At 37.7% G+C, this 17,840-nt stretch overlaps 1 pseudogene; it reads left to right on the forward strand.

Moving 5' to 3' along the window:
• The first annotated feature begins 3,260 nt into the window (after positions 1-3,260).
• On the forward strand, positions 3,261-9,708 carry LOC124160256 (annotated as a pseudogene).
• The last annotated feature ends 8,132 nt before the right edge of the window (positions 9,709-17,840 follow it).

Raw genomic sequence — 17,840 nt, forward strand, 5'->3', positions numbered from 1 at the left:
TGGGCATTACCAGAAGAGAAGCACGTCTCAATGTTCGTACACTTCTCTGGCTACTTGAGAGGCCTCTTCATAGACCATAGACTCCTGACCTGCGTTCTCCGATCTAAAAATATTGCGAGCAATACGAAAATATGTCATTACTACTCTAAAAGTTGGAAACATCAATTTCCTTTACCCTTTCTCTGCTGTTCAATCTTCGAAAACTTTCTCCTCCCTCGCAGCGAAAAAGTTAAAATGCATTTTGTGGGGCCATGGAGCAGGTACTTCCAGGGTGGGTGTGGTACACCCTCCGAAGGGTCGCAAATCCAGGACCCTTTCCTTGACAACCTCACCCTTGCTGGTCCCTCTCTTTTACCCTGCTAACCGGAGGCCTCCCTCCCCAAAAGTGACCTCTCTGACTGCATTTTTTAATGTTTACATCACAAGAAATAAGAACCTCTTATCCTTAACCTTTTCCCTACTATACACGTATATATACGTGTGGACGTTTCCTGACCCAGGAGACAACGGCCGTATATTTACGTGTGAGATTTTCCTAGCCAGGATAATGAAAGTTGTATATATTCATTTTCTAGCTCTCCCCCTTTTAGGACAATTGCGGGTTTACGTCGTCTTTGTCTCGGGTCCCAACCCTGCGGGGTTTAGGATTTACCCTCGGAATCCGGGAGCAGATACCCGGACCCCTCGTTTTTTATCACCCCTCTTAGGGGTAAGGTCATGCAATTGTTTATCCAGTCAGGTTTCGAAGTAAATATTTGTTCATTTCTCAAGAAAAATAAACTAAGAATTGAATTCTTTGTCTTTTGAGCTCCGTTTACTTTTTTCAAATGAAATTCTACGATAAATATTAACTTATACATATCTTGAGTAATGTGTAAACATCAACATGGAAATTGTTGCTACATTAAATGCGTTAATATTGGCCTAAGAGCTTCGTTTAAAATTTGACAATGCTCAGAAAAAAATGAGGAATTCAATTCAAAGTCTGCAATTTACGTGTAAGCAACAATTATCTATTTGCTAAATACAAATAAGCAATACATAAGTTGACCGCGAACCAATGCCGCAGGTATGGTCGTAAACCTGGAAAGGAGGGAGCACAACTACTCTTGGAGTCCGAGATAATGCGGAGTCCCAGCGTGGAGGGGTCGAAAAAGGTTCAGCGAGACCCTTTTTAACGAATGCCCTCCAAAAATGCTCCGTACCACAAGGAAGAAAGCATCTAGGGACTCAGTACAGCAGTCATGCTAAGAGGAAAACTCCGCCGTCTCGAAAGGGTTAAACCAGTGTCGATTAGCAAAAACCAAATCTTCCCTTTCTAGTCTAGGCACTACGTTAGTTAACCACCTACCCATTAGAGCCAGAATGACCAGTTCGTCTACATTTAAGAGGGTGACTCACAATTGCCTTGTCTCTCATCACATATGAAATTTATTTTTATGTTAATGTAAGGTCATTGCGAGATACATTTTTCATGTATAAGTACTTATTGATAAAGAGGACTTATTCTCACGTGCAACATTCCCATCTCATTTAAATGAAGGAATTTATTTTTCACTTACTTTACCTCATGCAGTATCATGATAATTTTTAAAAAGATTTTGCACTGTGTTACTAAAATAATATATGAACTAGTCTCTTTTACCTTATCCTTTACATTTGCAATCGTCTTAATTTACTGTAGCAGATCATTTTGTTTTTTTAAGATATTCTGCCATATGAAATGAAACATTAAGTTTTAATGATGGAACGGTCTTCTTTTTAGGGTAAAAAATTACGAGAGTGGCGTGTGGATCAGCTCACACGTTAGCGTGGAGCACAAGGAAACCTGTTTCTGATGCTGGCCGGCTACCGGCTCGTGTACCCCTAGAATACGATCTTTGGAGGGACATCCCAATTCCTATCCTTCGCAATTGCCTTCTCCTGTTGCACAATTTCTCTGATCTCTTCTGTCCGAGTGTTGCCATGTTTCCTTTGGGAAGTGATGTGAATCTAGGGGCCTCAATGGATCCTGCAAGTGGACGTGGGAGGAAAAGTGGAGGTGAGGGCAGTGGAGCAAATACCTCAGAAGATGATCCCAAATCTGGAGATACAGAATGGGAAGGACCCCTTCGTGGGAACATGGATAAACTGCGTGGCATTTTTGTTTCTACTGCAAAGGAAACAACTTTTAGAAAGGTAAAGTCTAGGTGTTTTTACTTTGGCATACTGAAGAATGCCAGGGCTTTTTTGGTGAATATGTATGTTTGCACTTAATAATAATAATAATATTTATTAACTTCATTTGGATAATACATACATGAGTTTCATCAAGACAATACAGCATAAAATACTAACATATAATAATATACGATACGAACGAGCTATACAAACACACAGCTATCAGTGGGATTGAGGTCATAGGTTAAAACACAACACCAGTTAAAAATTAAAAAAAAAACTAAAAAATTTATAAATAGCCTGATGGCAAAATCCCGATTATCCGGGCCAATGATGGAGATAGTGGGCACTAATAATCAGGAAACATGGGTAATCCAAATTTTACCTTTCATTTTTTGTAATGTTTATAATTTATGCAAATCAAACAATTTTTTATCATTTATGTGCAAAGTCTGTTATTTTAGATTGCTTCCCGGAGTCATTGAGAGTTTTCTTCACCCGATCACTATCTTTTTTGTGGCAATTACCATATTTATCTGAATGTAGTGTCCTCTAAAGTAAAGGTGGGACTATATTCAAACCTTTTTTTTCCCCAAAACTTAACCCCCTAAAATTAGTGGGGGGACTATATTCAAGAGAAATATGGTATGTAATTGTACTCATATTCCCTGACCTCCTTTACCCCAGCAATTAACTGTTGACTCAGGTGAGTGCTTGGCTACGACTCATTAGGCCGGTGCTTATTTATTTTAAATGATCCGATTTAAGAATTTGTGGTCTAAAATGTTTGAATGGTGAGAAAACAATTGCCTGCCTGAGGTGCCTAAAAGCATTTTTATCTTGAGTATCTCTGATGATTTGGATTTTTTGATTGTATTGCGATAAATTTTTGTGCTTCCAACCAAAAGTTTGCTTGTTCATAACCTCATAGCTGTATTACCTCGTAAGGAAGCAGATATATTTCCACAAGTGCTGTGATATAATCAAATATGTTACACAATATTCCTCACCGTTATGTCTGGTGTAAATAAATTTTTGTGATTAATATTATGTGAATGTAATTAAACTTTGATATTTCATTCCAGGTGGTGCACGCAACAATGGTGAGAGACAGGCAGCATGGCCCTGTGATTGAACTGAATAGAATCCAAGTTCAAAAGTCAAGATCAAGTGGAGGATTGGCTTGCCCTATTGGTTTCCGCTCAGGATTTTGGTCAAATGATATCAAAGATGGAGCTCTAGTTCCGCGGAGATGCTCTTCTACTCCCTCATTGTGTGAGGAAAGTAAAATTTGTCGGTATGTATATTCCCAAAAATGAGAATTGATTCTCAACCTTCTTTGATTTTTAGTCACATCACAAGTAATATTTTTTGATACATTTAGCCAGTTGGTTCAGTTTAATGAAATATTAATGACAAGTCATCAGGCTTTCCATATAATATGCTGTGGAACTGTGCCGGAATTTTAAAATCCCTAGTACTAGAATTTATGGGTAAGCAATTATTGGAAGAGTGATAGATGTTGATTCCACTGTATTTAGGTCATGTACGAAATTCCATAGAGTTATCGTGGGGAAACATACTAACGTCAATGGTTTATGAAAGTGTAGGGGCCACTGTATCATCAATGGAATAGAAATAGTTACATAAAATGGACAATACTTGAGTGTCTTTTGTTTCCAAGTTTTGGGAACAGAATGTATTATACGATTTGAAAATGATGATTATTTTCTTGGCTGCAATGTATTTACATCACCATTGTGTTAAAACATATATGTATCATTATTTTAACATATCATGTGTAGAACCACATTTTAAGTGACATTTTGCCTGTCGTGCCCTCAGGTGAAAGTGTTGATGACTGTGGAGGAGGGTACAGTGAGATTATAGCAGAAATGTATGAGGAATTACAAGAAGGAGCCGTTGCACTTCTGGTACCTACTCCCAATGCACGTGGTGACCATGACTATGCTCCACCCCCAACCTCTGTGAATGCAGCTGCGACTAATGGCAATGCATCATCCGTTGGAAGAGATGCTTGTTTCCTTCTCAATGCACAAGCTAATACTCCCTTCCATATGAGAATGTTCAGGTTTTTAGGTATGCTATTAGGTATATGGTATCTAAGTTTGGATCTCTGGTGTCTTCTTTTCCCATTGAGATAAACTGATCTCATTTTTATCGTTCATTACTTTCTCACTAATTTGGGAAAAAATGTTTTTTGGAACAATATATGATAATTTTTAGTTAAGATATAATAAAATTTTCTGATACTATATAGTATTATTTTCTTGACTTTTATCATTGCTCGTATGGCTATTTGTTATTATCCTTTTAGGAGTCTTAATGGGTGTGGCTATAAGGACTGGAAGCCCATTAAGTCTTAACTTAGCAGAACCTGTGTGAAAGCAATTAGCAGGACTCTCCTTGACGCCTGCAGACCTATCAGAAGTTGATGGTGATTATGTTCCAGGTAAGGTTAAGCATCATTCATGGTTAATTTGGTTCTGAAGATGGTTAAAATTAGTGAAATGGTACAATGAAAATGTACTTGCAAGCCAAGGTAGATGTAGATATTGTAAATTATGAAACATTTTTACATTTTATTTAGGTTTGACGTGTATTTGTGATATGGATGGCGATGAAGCAGCATTTAGAAGTCTGGCAATGCCATTCTCAACTCCATCATCCACTGGCCACGAGATTCCTTTGTCTACCCGCCATCGCAGAATCACGTCTAGTCATCGACATGAATATGTCAAGCTTGCTTTGCATTATAGGTCAGTTGTTATTCTGTAAAGTTTGTTCCCTGTTGTATGGCATATATATTTTCCATTTTTATGATGACGGAATATATGAGCTATAATTTATCAGAAATAAAGATAAGAAGTAGCCACCCATAGTCATAATCTCCCTCATTTTTCTTACCAGACTCATATGATATCTAATTTCCTTTGTTGTCTTTCTTTCGATCTTTCCTGACTCAACAGTATTCAGACTCCATGAATTTGATGATCAAGTTGCAGCTGTTAGGGAAGGCATGGCACGAGTTGTACCAGTGACTCTCTTATCCTTATTTAGTGGCTATGAATTGGAGACTATTGTCTGTGGCTCTCCAGACATACCTTTGAGTCTTCTAAAATCTTTTGCCACCTATAAAGGTGAAAGAAACTTCTAAATATAAGATTATTTTTAATTTTAGCTGGGTTATTACTTTCTTGAATAAAAGTGGTAAAAGTTGATCAGAAACATTTGGAAAATAATCAGGCTTTCACATCATCAATTTTCCAAATTCTGGGAGAAGTTTGTTGCAATGAATGCCAATATGGAGGAAGTTAGGTGGCTCAGTTTGGCTTCCTTTCTCAGGAGTTGATGTGCCTTGTGAATTGCCTCTCTCATAATTTAAAACAGTGTAAAAAGTTAAAACGAAATCATGTAGTATTGATTGTCAAAGTAGTTTCCTAAGTGCTGTGAGAATTCAATGCTTCTGTGAGGAAGTATAAAATCTGATCACCATAACTCATGTATTAAATGGTTATGTCTTGTTGTGCTTCATTTTTGCGCTCGTATTTCATGGATATAAGGATAGGTATTAAAATTTCAGTAAATGATGAAAACTTCAGGCCTGAGTCATTAGATAAAATTTCATTGTAGGAGATGCTTAATGGGATTGTAGCTAAAGTTTTGATACTTTTATAGGTGTTGATGTAAATGCACCTCTTGGTCAGTGGTTCTGGGATGTGATGGAGGAGTTCACTAACCATGAGCGATCATTATTTCTTTGATTTGTTTGGGGAAGGACTCGACTTCCAAGGACTATTGCTGACCTCAGAGGAAGAGACTTTATATTGAAGGTTTGTACACCTATCTTTGTTAGTATCTGAGAAGTAAAGGATGTCCCAATATTTCCACCATTGCTGAGTAAACATTAATTTGTATGATGATCATATGGTTAATATTTTATTCTACACAGGTTTTGGATAAATACAACCCACCAGATCACTTCTTGCCTGAAAGTTACACATGCTTCTTTCTTCTTAAGATGCCAAGGTATTCTTGTAAGGTAAGCTATCAATGTGCCCATAAATTTTTCAAACCTCATACCTTTGTTAAAATTTCTTTTTTGTTTAGGATTTAAATTTCTTGCAACTTTGTTATCAATATTTCAATGGACTCTAATTGGATACTTAATATTGTTCCCTTGCCATTACTCTAGCGTGGTTAACTAACTACCCAGACGGCACAGGAAGTTTTCGTACCTAAATACGAGGGTGGACAATCAAGATACAAAAATCGCGCTTAGGAAGTTACTTAGAAGGTTTTGTTTCTTTATTTCCTTTAATGACGAAAAAAGATGCAAGAGGACTGGCAAATTCATATGCATCGATAAAATTGTATCTCATCGATAAAACTGTATTCGGTCTGGGACTATTTTCTTTCGCGGGTGGTGCCATCTGGTGCCATCGTGCCATATCCTCCTAGAAAGATCACATGCCTTCACAAGCCGTTGGAGATGGCATGGTTTACGTCACGTCTCACCACATTTCAGGGATTTTTGTGGTTAAGTTAGTGAAAAATAGAGTCTGGTAATGGTGAAGTTTCCCTTATTCTTTAATTTCATTCTCTGGGCTTCAGAAACGTGTTTGTGAGATATTTTTGTTAAAAATGCCTTCCGTGTGTGTAATGTCGGGATGTAATGGAAACTCCGGGACATGGCTCAAGTTTTTAGCTTTCCAAAAGATCCTGAGTTGAAGAAGAAGTGCATTTGGGCGATAAGAAGAAAAGATTTCACCCCTACGAAAAACTGTGAGGTATGTACTCTTTCTCGCTGTAATTATTTGGATGTAATTTTAAGTTAGAAGTGGCTTCGGGATGTTGATGCATCAACATCCCGAACTATTCAGTACTAAAAATGGTGATTCAAAATATTGTAGCAGCAATTCTTTTGAAAATTCTTGCATTTTAGTTGTCTTTTTTGTATTAATTCATTCGGTAAACGTGTGGTTAAAGGAGAAACTAGGAATAAGCTGCCAAGTTTATAGGATCGAGTATTGCTTCTTAGCTTGCCCTATGGCGTATTACACGTCGGCTTTCATCATTTCAAATTATCTTATGCTATAGTTTAAAACAATAAAAATATCAGGCATAAAAATATTTACTATATTTACGAGCCTAGTAATTTGATTTCTCATGCAGAAATACCAAAAATTGGAAATGATTTGACCTAATAAGTTACATGGTATTTTATTATTTATTAATTTTAGGTGTGTGAGCTTCACATCGCACCTTGTGATATCAGAAAATAATCTGTGGCCTTGGACGAGAAGACGAGGAGAAAATTCTTGCTGAATTAAAGGTGCCCAGATTGGAGGAAGGTACCATTGCTTCACTGTTACCTGTCGCCAAGAAGACAGACATTGTGGCAGAAGTGACATATTTGTGGATGTGGATTTGATTTGTGCAAGTTGGTGCAGTGATAGTGGACGTTCATCGGAGAAAGTATTGACGATAGTTTGTATGTATCGACCAGTCCTCTTTTAAATAATTTTCTATTCGAAAGAGAATAAGAGTAATTGTTTCGCTAAATTAGATGTGGGATAGAAGAGAAAATTGGAAATATTATTGTGGTTGACAATAGAAAATACATAATATATGTATTGTATTTCTGTGGGTTTTTTATCTTTCCTGCCTCTTTAAAATTTCTTGCGGTGGTGACTTCATGCAAAGTAAGTATAAAATCGGAGGTGTGATCTAAGAGATGCCATGTTTTATTTTACAAGTGTTTATGCTGGTGATTTGGCAGGACTTTCATATTTTTAATAGGTTGATACATTTACTGCAGTGACCTAGGGACTTTTACTCATACCAAATAATTTTTTAAATACTTTAGCGCCTGATATGGGTAAGTTTTAGTAGCTGAGACTGAACTATACGTTAATTTTTGCTTGCATTTTGATGAATTCGATCATACTAATAGCAGATGTGTCAGCAATCCTGTTTCATCGGCAATTTTTATTTAAAAATTTTATTTCGTCAGGCTTTAGGGTAAGCTTTTTAATGCTCGTGGGCTATGTGATGTCTTATTTAGTGTCAAAATTAATAAGAATTTACTCTCATTAACATCTCAAGGTTTCCAAGTAAGTACGAGCCACTTAACAATGCTGGATGCTGGGGGTGCGTGAATTAGCCATGAGAATCTCATTTTTCGCAGAGTTATTTAAGTGGCCGAGTAAGTTTTGTAAGTTCTCAATGGGTAAATAATACTATATCATGAATTCTAATTACCATGAAAAACTCACAACCGACAAAAACTTTGTCGGTCGTGAGTCTTTCATGGTAATTAGAATTCATGATATGGTGTTATTTACCTATTGAGAACTTACAATTCATAATGATTCGTATCAAGGTTCTCGCTACGGTCGGTAGCTATCGATTGTGTTGCGTTCGATACATTTTTCGATCGTGCGAGTTACGATATATCTAATTTCGACCTAATCGATTGAGATTAGCCTGAGTGCCGTGTTCATGCGCGCTTCGTATCCAATCGTACGTGCTTAGTAGCGGACATTCACATGCTGCGTACGCGCTTCGTCGACAGGCCGCGAACGGAAATTATCCATTGACGAAAAGCGACGGAGCGGCATAGTATCCCCTTAGTCAATGGGTACTATGTACATACGAATTAGATACGGAGGGTTCTGTGCCGTCTGGGTACAGTGGCGTACATATTTGCCCTATTTTCTTATTACCTAAATTACAGAATGTACATCATTATCAATCCGTCATGAGTTCATTCTTTATTGTTGATTTTTTGCAGACTGTTCTCCGTGAAAAACTAAAGTATGCAATCCACTTCTGCAAGTCCATTGACACGGATGAGTATGCTCGGGCAGCAATGACATCAAGTACGGCATCCACCACAGTTCCTCTTGGAGTTGGTGGTGGCAGTGGACTTCCTCCAGGCAGTGGTGCTGGAGTTGATGGTTGTGGCAGCAGTGGGATACGAGGTGGTCATGGATTGGATGACACCACCACCACTTCGAGTAATAGTGAGGAAGGTGGTGCTGTTGGAGGTGGCCAGCACATAAGCCGTGAGGGAGGGGGAGTTGCGAGTGGCTGTAGTGACAACAATCCGCTTGGAATAGTTGACATTGAAAGGGATAATGATGACCTCGATAGCAACGAAAGTGAGGGCATTCAAATGTGTTATTTGTAATCTGCTTGAGATAAACTGGAGAAAATTTCTGTGATGGAGTTGGCGCATTGCTAGGGAAATGAAAGCCTCTGAAAAGGAAATAATGGCTCCTTGGGGTAGGTGGTGCACTATTGGCCGTTTGAGTTGATTTTTTTCTTCCTCCTCTAGTCAGTTGTTCATTTGAACTATTCACTTAGCAATAACCTAAGGCAATGAAAGATTCGGTGGAATAGTACTTCAGGTTATTTATTTCAAAAAGGCTTTTGTTTATTTGAATGATGTGAATTCATTTTGTATAGTACTACTGTTTTATCATGAGTACAATGATAGTTGCCTTTTGTATTTTTATTTTAATGAAGAGTTTAGGAAATTGTTTTTCCTAAATAAACCATGCTTAAATGCAGAATATGTATGTGATTTACAAAAGAAGATCCCTAGCAATATCCTCACACTATGCTGTGAACCTGAGTAGTCTCCCAGCCTTGTGGTCCTTTAGTAGACTTTTGCCTAGCAAGGAGACATCACAGGCTTGACAATAGGGATTTTAATAGCAAATATTTTCTGATAATAGTTAATGGAATACTGAAAAAGGCGATCGCTTTTTCTCACACAGTCCCTGGTCTGTGATAAAAATGCTCTCATAAGTATCACCATCACTGGTTAAAATTTTTATAATCAGTTTGATGCAGATGTCACTGCATTTCCCTTATGACCTAACCTTTTCACACTTGCATTGGTATTCTCATTCACATACTTCCTCCCCTGTTCCTTTTTTTTATATTTTAACAGAGGTCTTCCAGTGGCATCTACCATCCCCTTGTCCTACAAAAATGGTCTTTATAAGGCTATCATATATTGTTGCATATTAAATTTCTGTTTTTCTTCAAACTCTTGAAGTTCTTATGCACAAAAATCAGCTTCAGACAAGTTTTTTCAGAGTAATCTAATCAGAGTTTAGGTCTTTTTTCTTTTTTCTTAGGTGCTAGTTAACATGAAACTACTGAATCTGCTCATCCTAAATTTAATTTTGAGCTCAATGTAGCCAAAACATTGAAGAATTGAAGAATTTGAGCTACAAGAGCTCCCTTCATCAGACACCTCGGTTTCTCCAAATAGAATATTCCTTTTCTTCCTCTGACGCAGTCTTCGTCTCCTGCATCCCTTTCACCACAGTAGTAGACATCATGTTAGGATTAGATAACACCTTCAACAGCAATTACATATACATATTATTATATAGCCCAATAAAAATGTTCATACCTTTAATATCAGCCTATAGTTGATCAGAACTCCCTAAGCCAACCATACCTCAATTAGTCTGAGAGACTGTATCATTGATCTCCACAAATTTAACGTCCGTAGTTATTTCTTCAAAAATTATTTGACTTATTCTATCGTCTGGAGATATAAAAATATGTAATTCAGGTCGCTATGATGGTAAAGTAATATCTTTTTCCCCCTCTATAGTCCCTATGGATCACACCATTATTTCCCACCTCCACACCATATTTAACACTGGATCCAGATTAATTCTTTCATAGAAACACTTTGGTATCTCTAGAGAGAATATGCTTCTCACCAGAACTCCCATTATGTATTAGGAATGATCTATAATATATACAATCTATAATATATACATCTATATTATATACAACCCGATGTGTGACACATACCTCATTGACCACTCACTGACCACTGATTCACGTATACAAATTCCCAACCACTTCCGGACGTGCTGGGATGACGAAATTTTTACCGTGGGTGGGGAAAAAATATTGATCGGGGGGAAAAATCCGAAAACTCGAAAAAGTCGATTGGTTTTCGAGATATATCGATCCGAATTAACATTGGAGCCCTACGGGACTAAAACTTTTTCCTTTTATATCCTAATTATAAATGTCACAGGAACATGAATTGTCTCTGACAGAAACTAGATTTTTTGGCTGATTTATAGTTGCAAAATTTTTTGCCATTCTTAGATTTGAAGTATTTTATACAATTATTATAAATTTCCAATGCTTTTCTTATGGGCCTATCTTTGGAATTTTTTAAAACCAACTTGCAATAGTTGTAGGAAAAGGTCCTTAACGTATAAGGTACAAGATTTTTTGGTTGATTTTTTTGTTGTGGTTTTCTTAGCAATATTTTGATTTTAAGCATTTTTTTTAACCTTAAAAAAATTTCCAATGCTTTTCTTACGGGCCTAACTTTGGAATTTATTGACCAACTTGCAATAATCGTAGGCCAAATTCCTTGAAATGCATGATACTAGATTTTTTCTCAATTTTTTGGCTATCTTTAAATATCCATACTTCGAACAAATTTCGAGTAATTAACGATTACCGATTTTCCATTAAAATTGCGACTCCTACAAGGTTTGGTAACTTACAACACATCCGCCGTGAAGTTTGCATTCCCCCAAAACACAATTTTAGATATTTCGGAATTTTTTTTTGCCACTTCCCGACGAGGTAATTGGATCTGGTGGGCTGGACCCATTGATGGCTGTAATGTTGGCATTTACTGATACTCCTTATTAATCCTAAATCCTATTTGCAAGCAGTCTTAGGAGAAAGATTGGAATGGTTGCTGCCTCCTACTCGTCAAGTCACCGAAGAAAAGAATCAAGATGAAGTAACAACAATTTTAGTTTCGAGTATTTTAGGCTGTTTTTTGGGCATCCCCAACTCCTCCAGGAATGTTGGTACCATTTCATTTGCAGATAATCCAATATTTTCATAGGTTGTCTTCTCACTATTATAACCTTGATTTGAGAATTTTCTCACACTATTTTTTGCTATGTGAGTTATTCCGAACTTTTCTTTATTTTTAAATGTATAAATGTATTTTATATCGAAAGAGATATCTTGTTCTCAGATTTTCTCATGTCGACTTTGTGCCCTTATTGAGTTCTATGTGTGAGGCATTGAATTTACTGAGTCTACCTAGGATTGATACATGTGTTTGCTCTTGATCCTGAAGAAAATTACAATATTGAGTACCTACATTTTTTCTTGTAAAATATGCTGTTCTGATGCCTACATTAGTTTATGAATAAGAATATTTTTTAAAGTAGTCATTTTTTATTTCCCCTAATGAGAATATGATGTTGATGTATTGATGGACTCATATGTCCATAATAAAACCCTACGATAATTTGTATGTCAAGTTCTAGTAAATATCTAATATATACTGCTCCTAAATAGTCAAATTTTACACCATTCCCCCATAATGACACTATCATAATGACACTATCAAGTAATCTAGTTGAAAAAATTCCTTTTCTAGATGTACATTTCCTGTAAAGTATGATCTAATGGTAGGTTTTTAATTAATGTCCAAACCATAATTAAATGTATATACACCTAAATCTCTCTAGCATCTGCTGGTTTCCGTTTTTTCAAATGTGATTGAGGGGATGGTAGATTATTTTTCAAAAATGTTTCTCTATATTTGCTAGGCTTGGAAAAATTGTTTCGGTCAATTCTCTGTCAACAGTATTTGAGAAATATTCCATCAACGTATCAACCTATCATTATTATATAAGACCACATTTTCCATTTAAAAGATTTTTTTACCAAATTATATACTCTGTAAACCATATATGTTGCCACAGCATTGCAGAAATATTTCGCAGCAACCTACTGGGAGTTCCTGCAATGTAATGACCATAGAGGCGGACGAGATCTAACTACCGAAGCTTAAGCTCAATTGAGACAAACTCCAGGAATATAAGCCCAATTGAAAATAAAATTAGCCTATGGTATTTGCTGCGGTAAATAACGTCCACGATCACGTTGGACCGTCGGAGTGTTTTCTTTCGGACTCCGTTGCGAGGTATTTCCTATCTTTAGATTCATATTTTCTCTCCTCGCGTATCTCTTACTAATACGAGGCTCCGAGGCCGAGTTAATCTACATTGCGCGCGTTTGTGGCGGAAAAGTTCTGGGACGGTTTGAATCTGTAATTATCATACTTTATTTCACTATCTAACAGAGAAATCCTGAACATTAACTAAATCAAAACAGATGACTATACAAATGTTCATGAAAAAGTTAGTTGTGAATTTTTAAAACCACTAAAGTTATTAAAATGATGACTTTATCGACGTTAGCACATTTCTAAACAGATTCATTCACGGGGAAGAAATAACAAGGGTAGGTAACAGTTGTTGCATCTTTATGTCTTTTCGGCAACTTCAAATCTCTATTGAGTGTAATTGCTATTCATAGTAATTAAAATTCTCACAAAATAATCAGATCCACTTGTATTTGAAATCACTTTGATGACCCTAGAGTTAGAAGATACCGAAAAGTAGGGAACTCTGAAAATTAAAATTTGGTTTTCTTTATGCAAAGCCAAAACTACATGAATGAAAAACATACACGTGAAATATAAGAGCTCAAGATTAACTTTTAATTGAGATAATCAGCTTTAAAAGTCCGCATAGGAGCTTCGGCCATGCCAACTACGACAAACGTATTTCTATTGGCTGATGCGGCGTGACGTGTGAACCTCATGAATGTCGCGTGAGTACAGTAGGGGAAAGAGAAAAAACTCAAGGGGGGGCACAAAATATATCTTGAGTTGTCTTTACTTTTATCGTAATAAAAAATGATCAAGTCATAGGCAGAGTAAAGGAAAATTTAATTCAAAGTGATTATATGCATGTAAAAGACAATGTCATCTTATGGTATGAAAAAGTTACAATTGTGGTTTTGCAATGTTCGGCAATACGGCTAAACCCGCAAGGGAGGGGGGGGGGCGCTTCCCCCATCTGTATCCGCCAGTGCTTGCGAGTAATGCTTGAAGAAGCAGTAAACACATTGTGTTCGTGGAAATAGTGGCCAAAAGTCTATCATCTTGGCGACACAAAACGTTAATTTTGCTCTGGCTGATTCCCGAAATGTACTGACATTATCAAACAAGAATTTGAACAATTTTACTGCCTCAAAACGAATCATTTTATTGAAATTAAACTTCTTAAAATGAAATGTTTACAGTTTTGAGAGAGATAGTAATCACGGCAATCATCGTTGATGCTTCAATTTGTGGACATACCATCGTTAAACCCTTTACTCATTACAGTTTTTTTAATTTCCGGATGCAAATAATGAAATAAATGAAAAAATTGTGCTATAGCTATATCTGTTTTCTTGCCCACTAAAGTGAGGGAATTCGGAGTTTTCTCCGTTTCTTTTAGGCGTAGCGTTCAAATTTCGTTGGAACAGCATTTTCTTAAAGCAGAGGCCGCGCTTTGATCAATTGTATCACTGATAATTCTTCAAGTCAGTTTCGTACAATAAAAAATGTTTAACACGTGTCATCAAAATAAAAGAGTAACTCAGATATGGGGATTTTTAATTGAAAATATCCGTAAGTACACTTATGCATACATCTGAGTTACTCGTACAATCGATTGTACAGTGAATAATCACTTCACATAAGTTTTAGGACAAAGTTTGTGGCACCACTTCTGCTTCTCAAGGAAATTTCAATTCTTTCGTAGTTTTATGCAGCGCTCAGCTAACATTCCGCTTGTGAGTGAACATATACACACTCAAAGGGAAAGTTTGCTTTTTAATTTGCACTTATATCATTCTGCTTCAATTTATGTTGGATTAAATGATTATTTTGTCTGCATTTACTGCATATTTGCCCTGGTATTCACTGTTTAGTAATATCTTGCGCATTTAAAGCCAACCACTGCAACGGAAAGGGTCTTCGACGCAAAGAAGAACATAAGAATCAGGGTCTTCTGAGCACATACGAATTTTTTGCGGTGTGTGGCCAAAGACAACAAAAAAAGCAATGGAAACTAATTCCCTTTGAGAAGCATAAAAGACATTTGAATGACCCTCATAAAATCTATAACAGATTATCTCTGAAGGAATGTGCTGTCTACGTGCAGCATCGTATCACTGTCTTCCTTGGTCTGGGTCGTTTGGCACCATAAAAACAAAATATTTTTCTGGTGTTTAACGAGAGGTAGATTCACATCTCGGTACACAACAATATACATAAGGTTTATTCCCACTCATTTAAAGTTCTCCGTTTTTACTATTTTTTAAACTCAAAATAACGTAAACGACAATGCACTCTAGAAAAATCTTCTCGGGAATGCGCGCGGGTTAGATTATTTAAGAGCGCCGTCGTTTCGGGTACCGACTCGCTACCCATTCTCACGGCTACTGATAGAAAATTCGAAAAGACCGTTGAAGACCAGCGTTAGGAGGAGCCGGATTGGTCGAGATCCGATTGTTGTCGCGGAAGACCGTGGACCAGCGTAGACTTAGCTCAGGCAAGCATAACTCTTTTAAGGGTTCTATTCCAAGAGCTGCTGATCGAAAATCCGGTGTCTCTATTTACTTTCTTATTTTCAAGTTTAATTTCAATCGCCTCTTTGGTTAAACGATCCCAGAAATGATCCGATCGCCATAAAACTCTGGTGTCATCCCACCGTATTTTGTGGTCCTCATCCAAGCTATGCTCGACTATGGCTGATTTTTCCGGTTGACCAAGTCGGAAATGCCTTTGATGTTCTTTGAGACGAGTAGATATTGTTCGCCCAGTCTCACCCACGTAGACATTACCACACTCACAGGGGATTTTATAAACTCCAGGAGTCATAAGGCCAATTGGATCTTTTACACAGACGAGGCGATCTCTTAAACTCGTCATAGGGCGATGGATGGTTTCGATATTATACCTCCTCAGAACCCTAGAAATCTTGCCCGAAATAGTGGAAATATAGGGTAAAAAGGCCCTGGCTGTCGGTTTAGGTTGGTCTTCCTTCATTACCGAGCTCTTTGCAGTTGCGGAGGATTTTCTGAAGGCCAAAGTGATCTGCCGCTCTCCGTACCCATTCTGGCGGAAGGTATTCTTAAGATAGTCCAATTCCGAAGGAAGACTCTCCGCGTCGGAAATTGTTCTCGCACGATGTATTAGGGTGGAAAGAACTGCTTCACGTTGGGAAGGATGATGGTGACTATGGCCATTGAGGTACAGATCCGTATGCGTGGGTTTTCGAAAGACACTATGACTCAATTTTTCCATTATCTTTCCTATGGACGAGGACATCAAGAAAGGCAATCTTATTATTCCGCTCTAACTCCATAGTGAACTTGATGTTCGGGTGTTGGTCGTTCATATGGTCCAAAAAATTGTGAAGAGCGTCCACTCCATGAGGCCATATGATGAAGGTGTCATCAACATATCTGAGGAAGCATTTAGGGCGCAACGGAGCAGATGAAAGGGCTCTCTCTTCAAAATTTTGCATATAAAAATTGGCAATGGCTGGTGACAAAGGGGATCCCATTGCAACTCCATCTGCCATTTCGTAGAAACTACCGTTGTATTTAAAAAAGGTGGATGTAAGCGTATGATGGAATAACGTTACCGTCCCACTGTCAAATTTCTCCTCCAGAAGTTTGAACGTATCAGCTAAGGGTACCCGCGTAAACAAGGAAACCACATCCAAGCTGACCATGATGTCCGTCTTCTCCAAAGTAAGGTTTTCCAAGATCCCCACAAAATGCGAAGAGTTTTTAATGTGGTGTTCACAAACACCTACAAACGGAGACAAAATACCGGTAAGATATTTAGCCAAATTATACGTGGGAGATCCAATAGCACTCACAATAGGTCTTAAAGGAACACCTTCCTTGTGTATTTTCGGTAGTCCATACAATCTGGGAGGTGCCGGAGCATGAGGATAAATACTTTTGGTCACTTCTTCAGAAATGCCTGACTTTTTTATTAGAGTTATGGTCTTCCTCGTAATTGAATCCGTGGGATCACCATTCAACTTTCGGTACGCCCGATCATTAAGGATATCTCCGATTTTTTGCTGATATTCCGAAGTTTTCATAAGAACAGTGGCGTTCCCTTTATCCGCAGGTAAAACCGTAATCAATTTGTTTTCACGCAAAGTACGAAGCGCGAAAAGCTCTTCTCTCGAGATGTTTGGCTTAGGAACGACAGCCTTCTTCAAAATAGTAGAAACTTCGTCTCTCACCTCCTCCGCCAATTCCTTGGGAAGCTTCCGAACAGCTTGTTCCACTCCACCAATAAATTCCACGAAAGGAATGGATCTAGGAGTTGGCGTGAAATTAAGACCTCTTGAAAGAACCGAAAAAGTTGGTTCATCGAAGCACTCATTGGTTAAATTGATAACAACACGATTGCGATCCAACGGAGCGACAGGAGATTTTGAATTGGAAAGTCGAATGAACTTACTTTTTTGCCTTTCGGTTACATTCCTGAGGATAACCTCTCCCATTGCAAATGTTATGCCATCGATATACTCCCAATCCTGAGGTGAGAGTAAAGAAGCGAGGTGAAGATGGAGGGCAAGCAAACTCTTGGCGTTGACATCAAGTAATCTTCGCTTGTGGTGAATACTCTCACGAATCAATGCCACACTCGTCCGTTTCAAAATCCGATTCACACCTGGTGACTTCACTGATGACTTCACTCGGGCGAA

This window comes from Ischnura elegans, chromosome 6 (genome assembly GCF_921293095.1).
Source record: "Ischnura elegans chromosome 6, ioIscEleg1.1, whole genome shotgun sequence".
In the NCBI taxonomy this organism is placed as follows: Eukaryota; Metazoa; Arthropoda; class Insecta; order Odonata; family Coenagrionidae; genus Ischnura; species Ischnura elegans.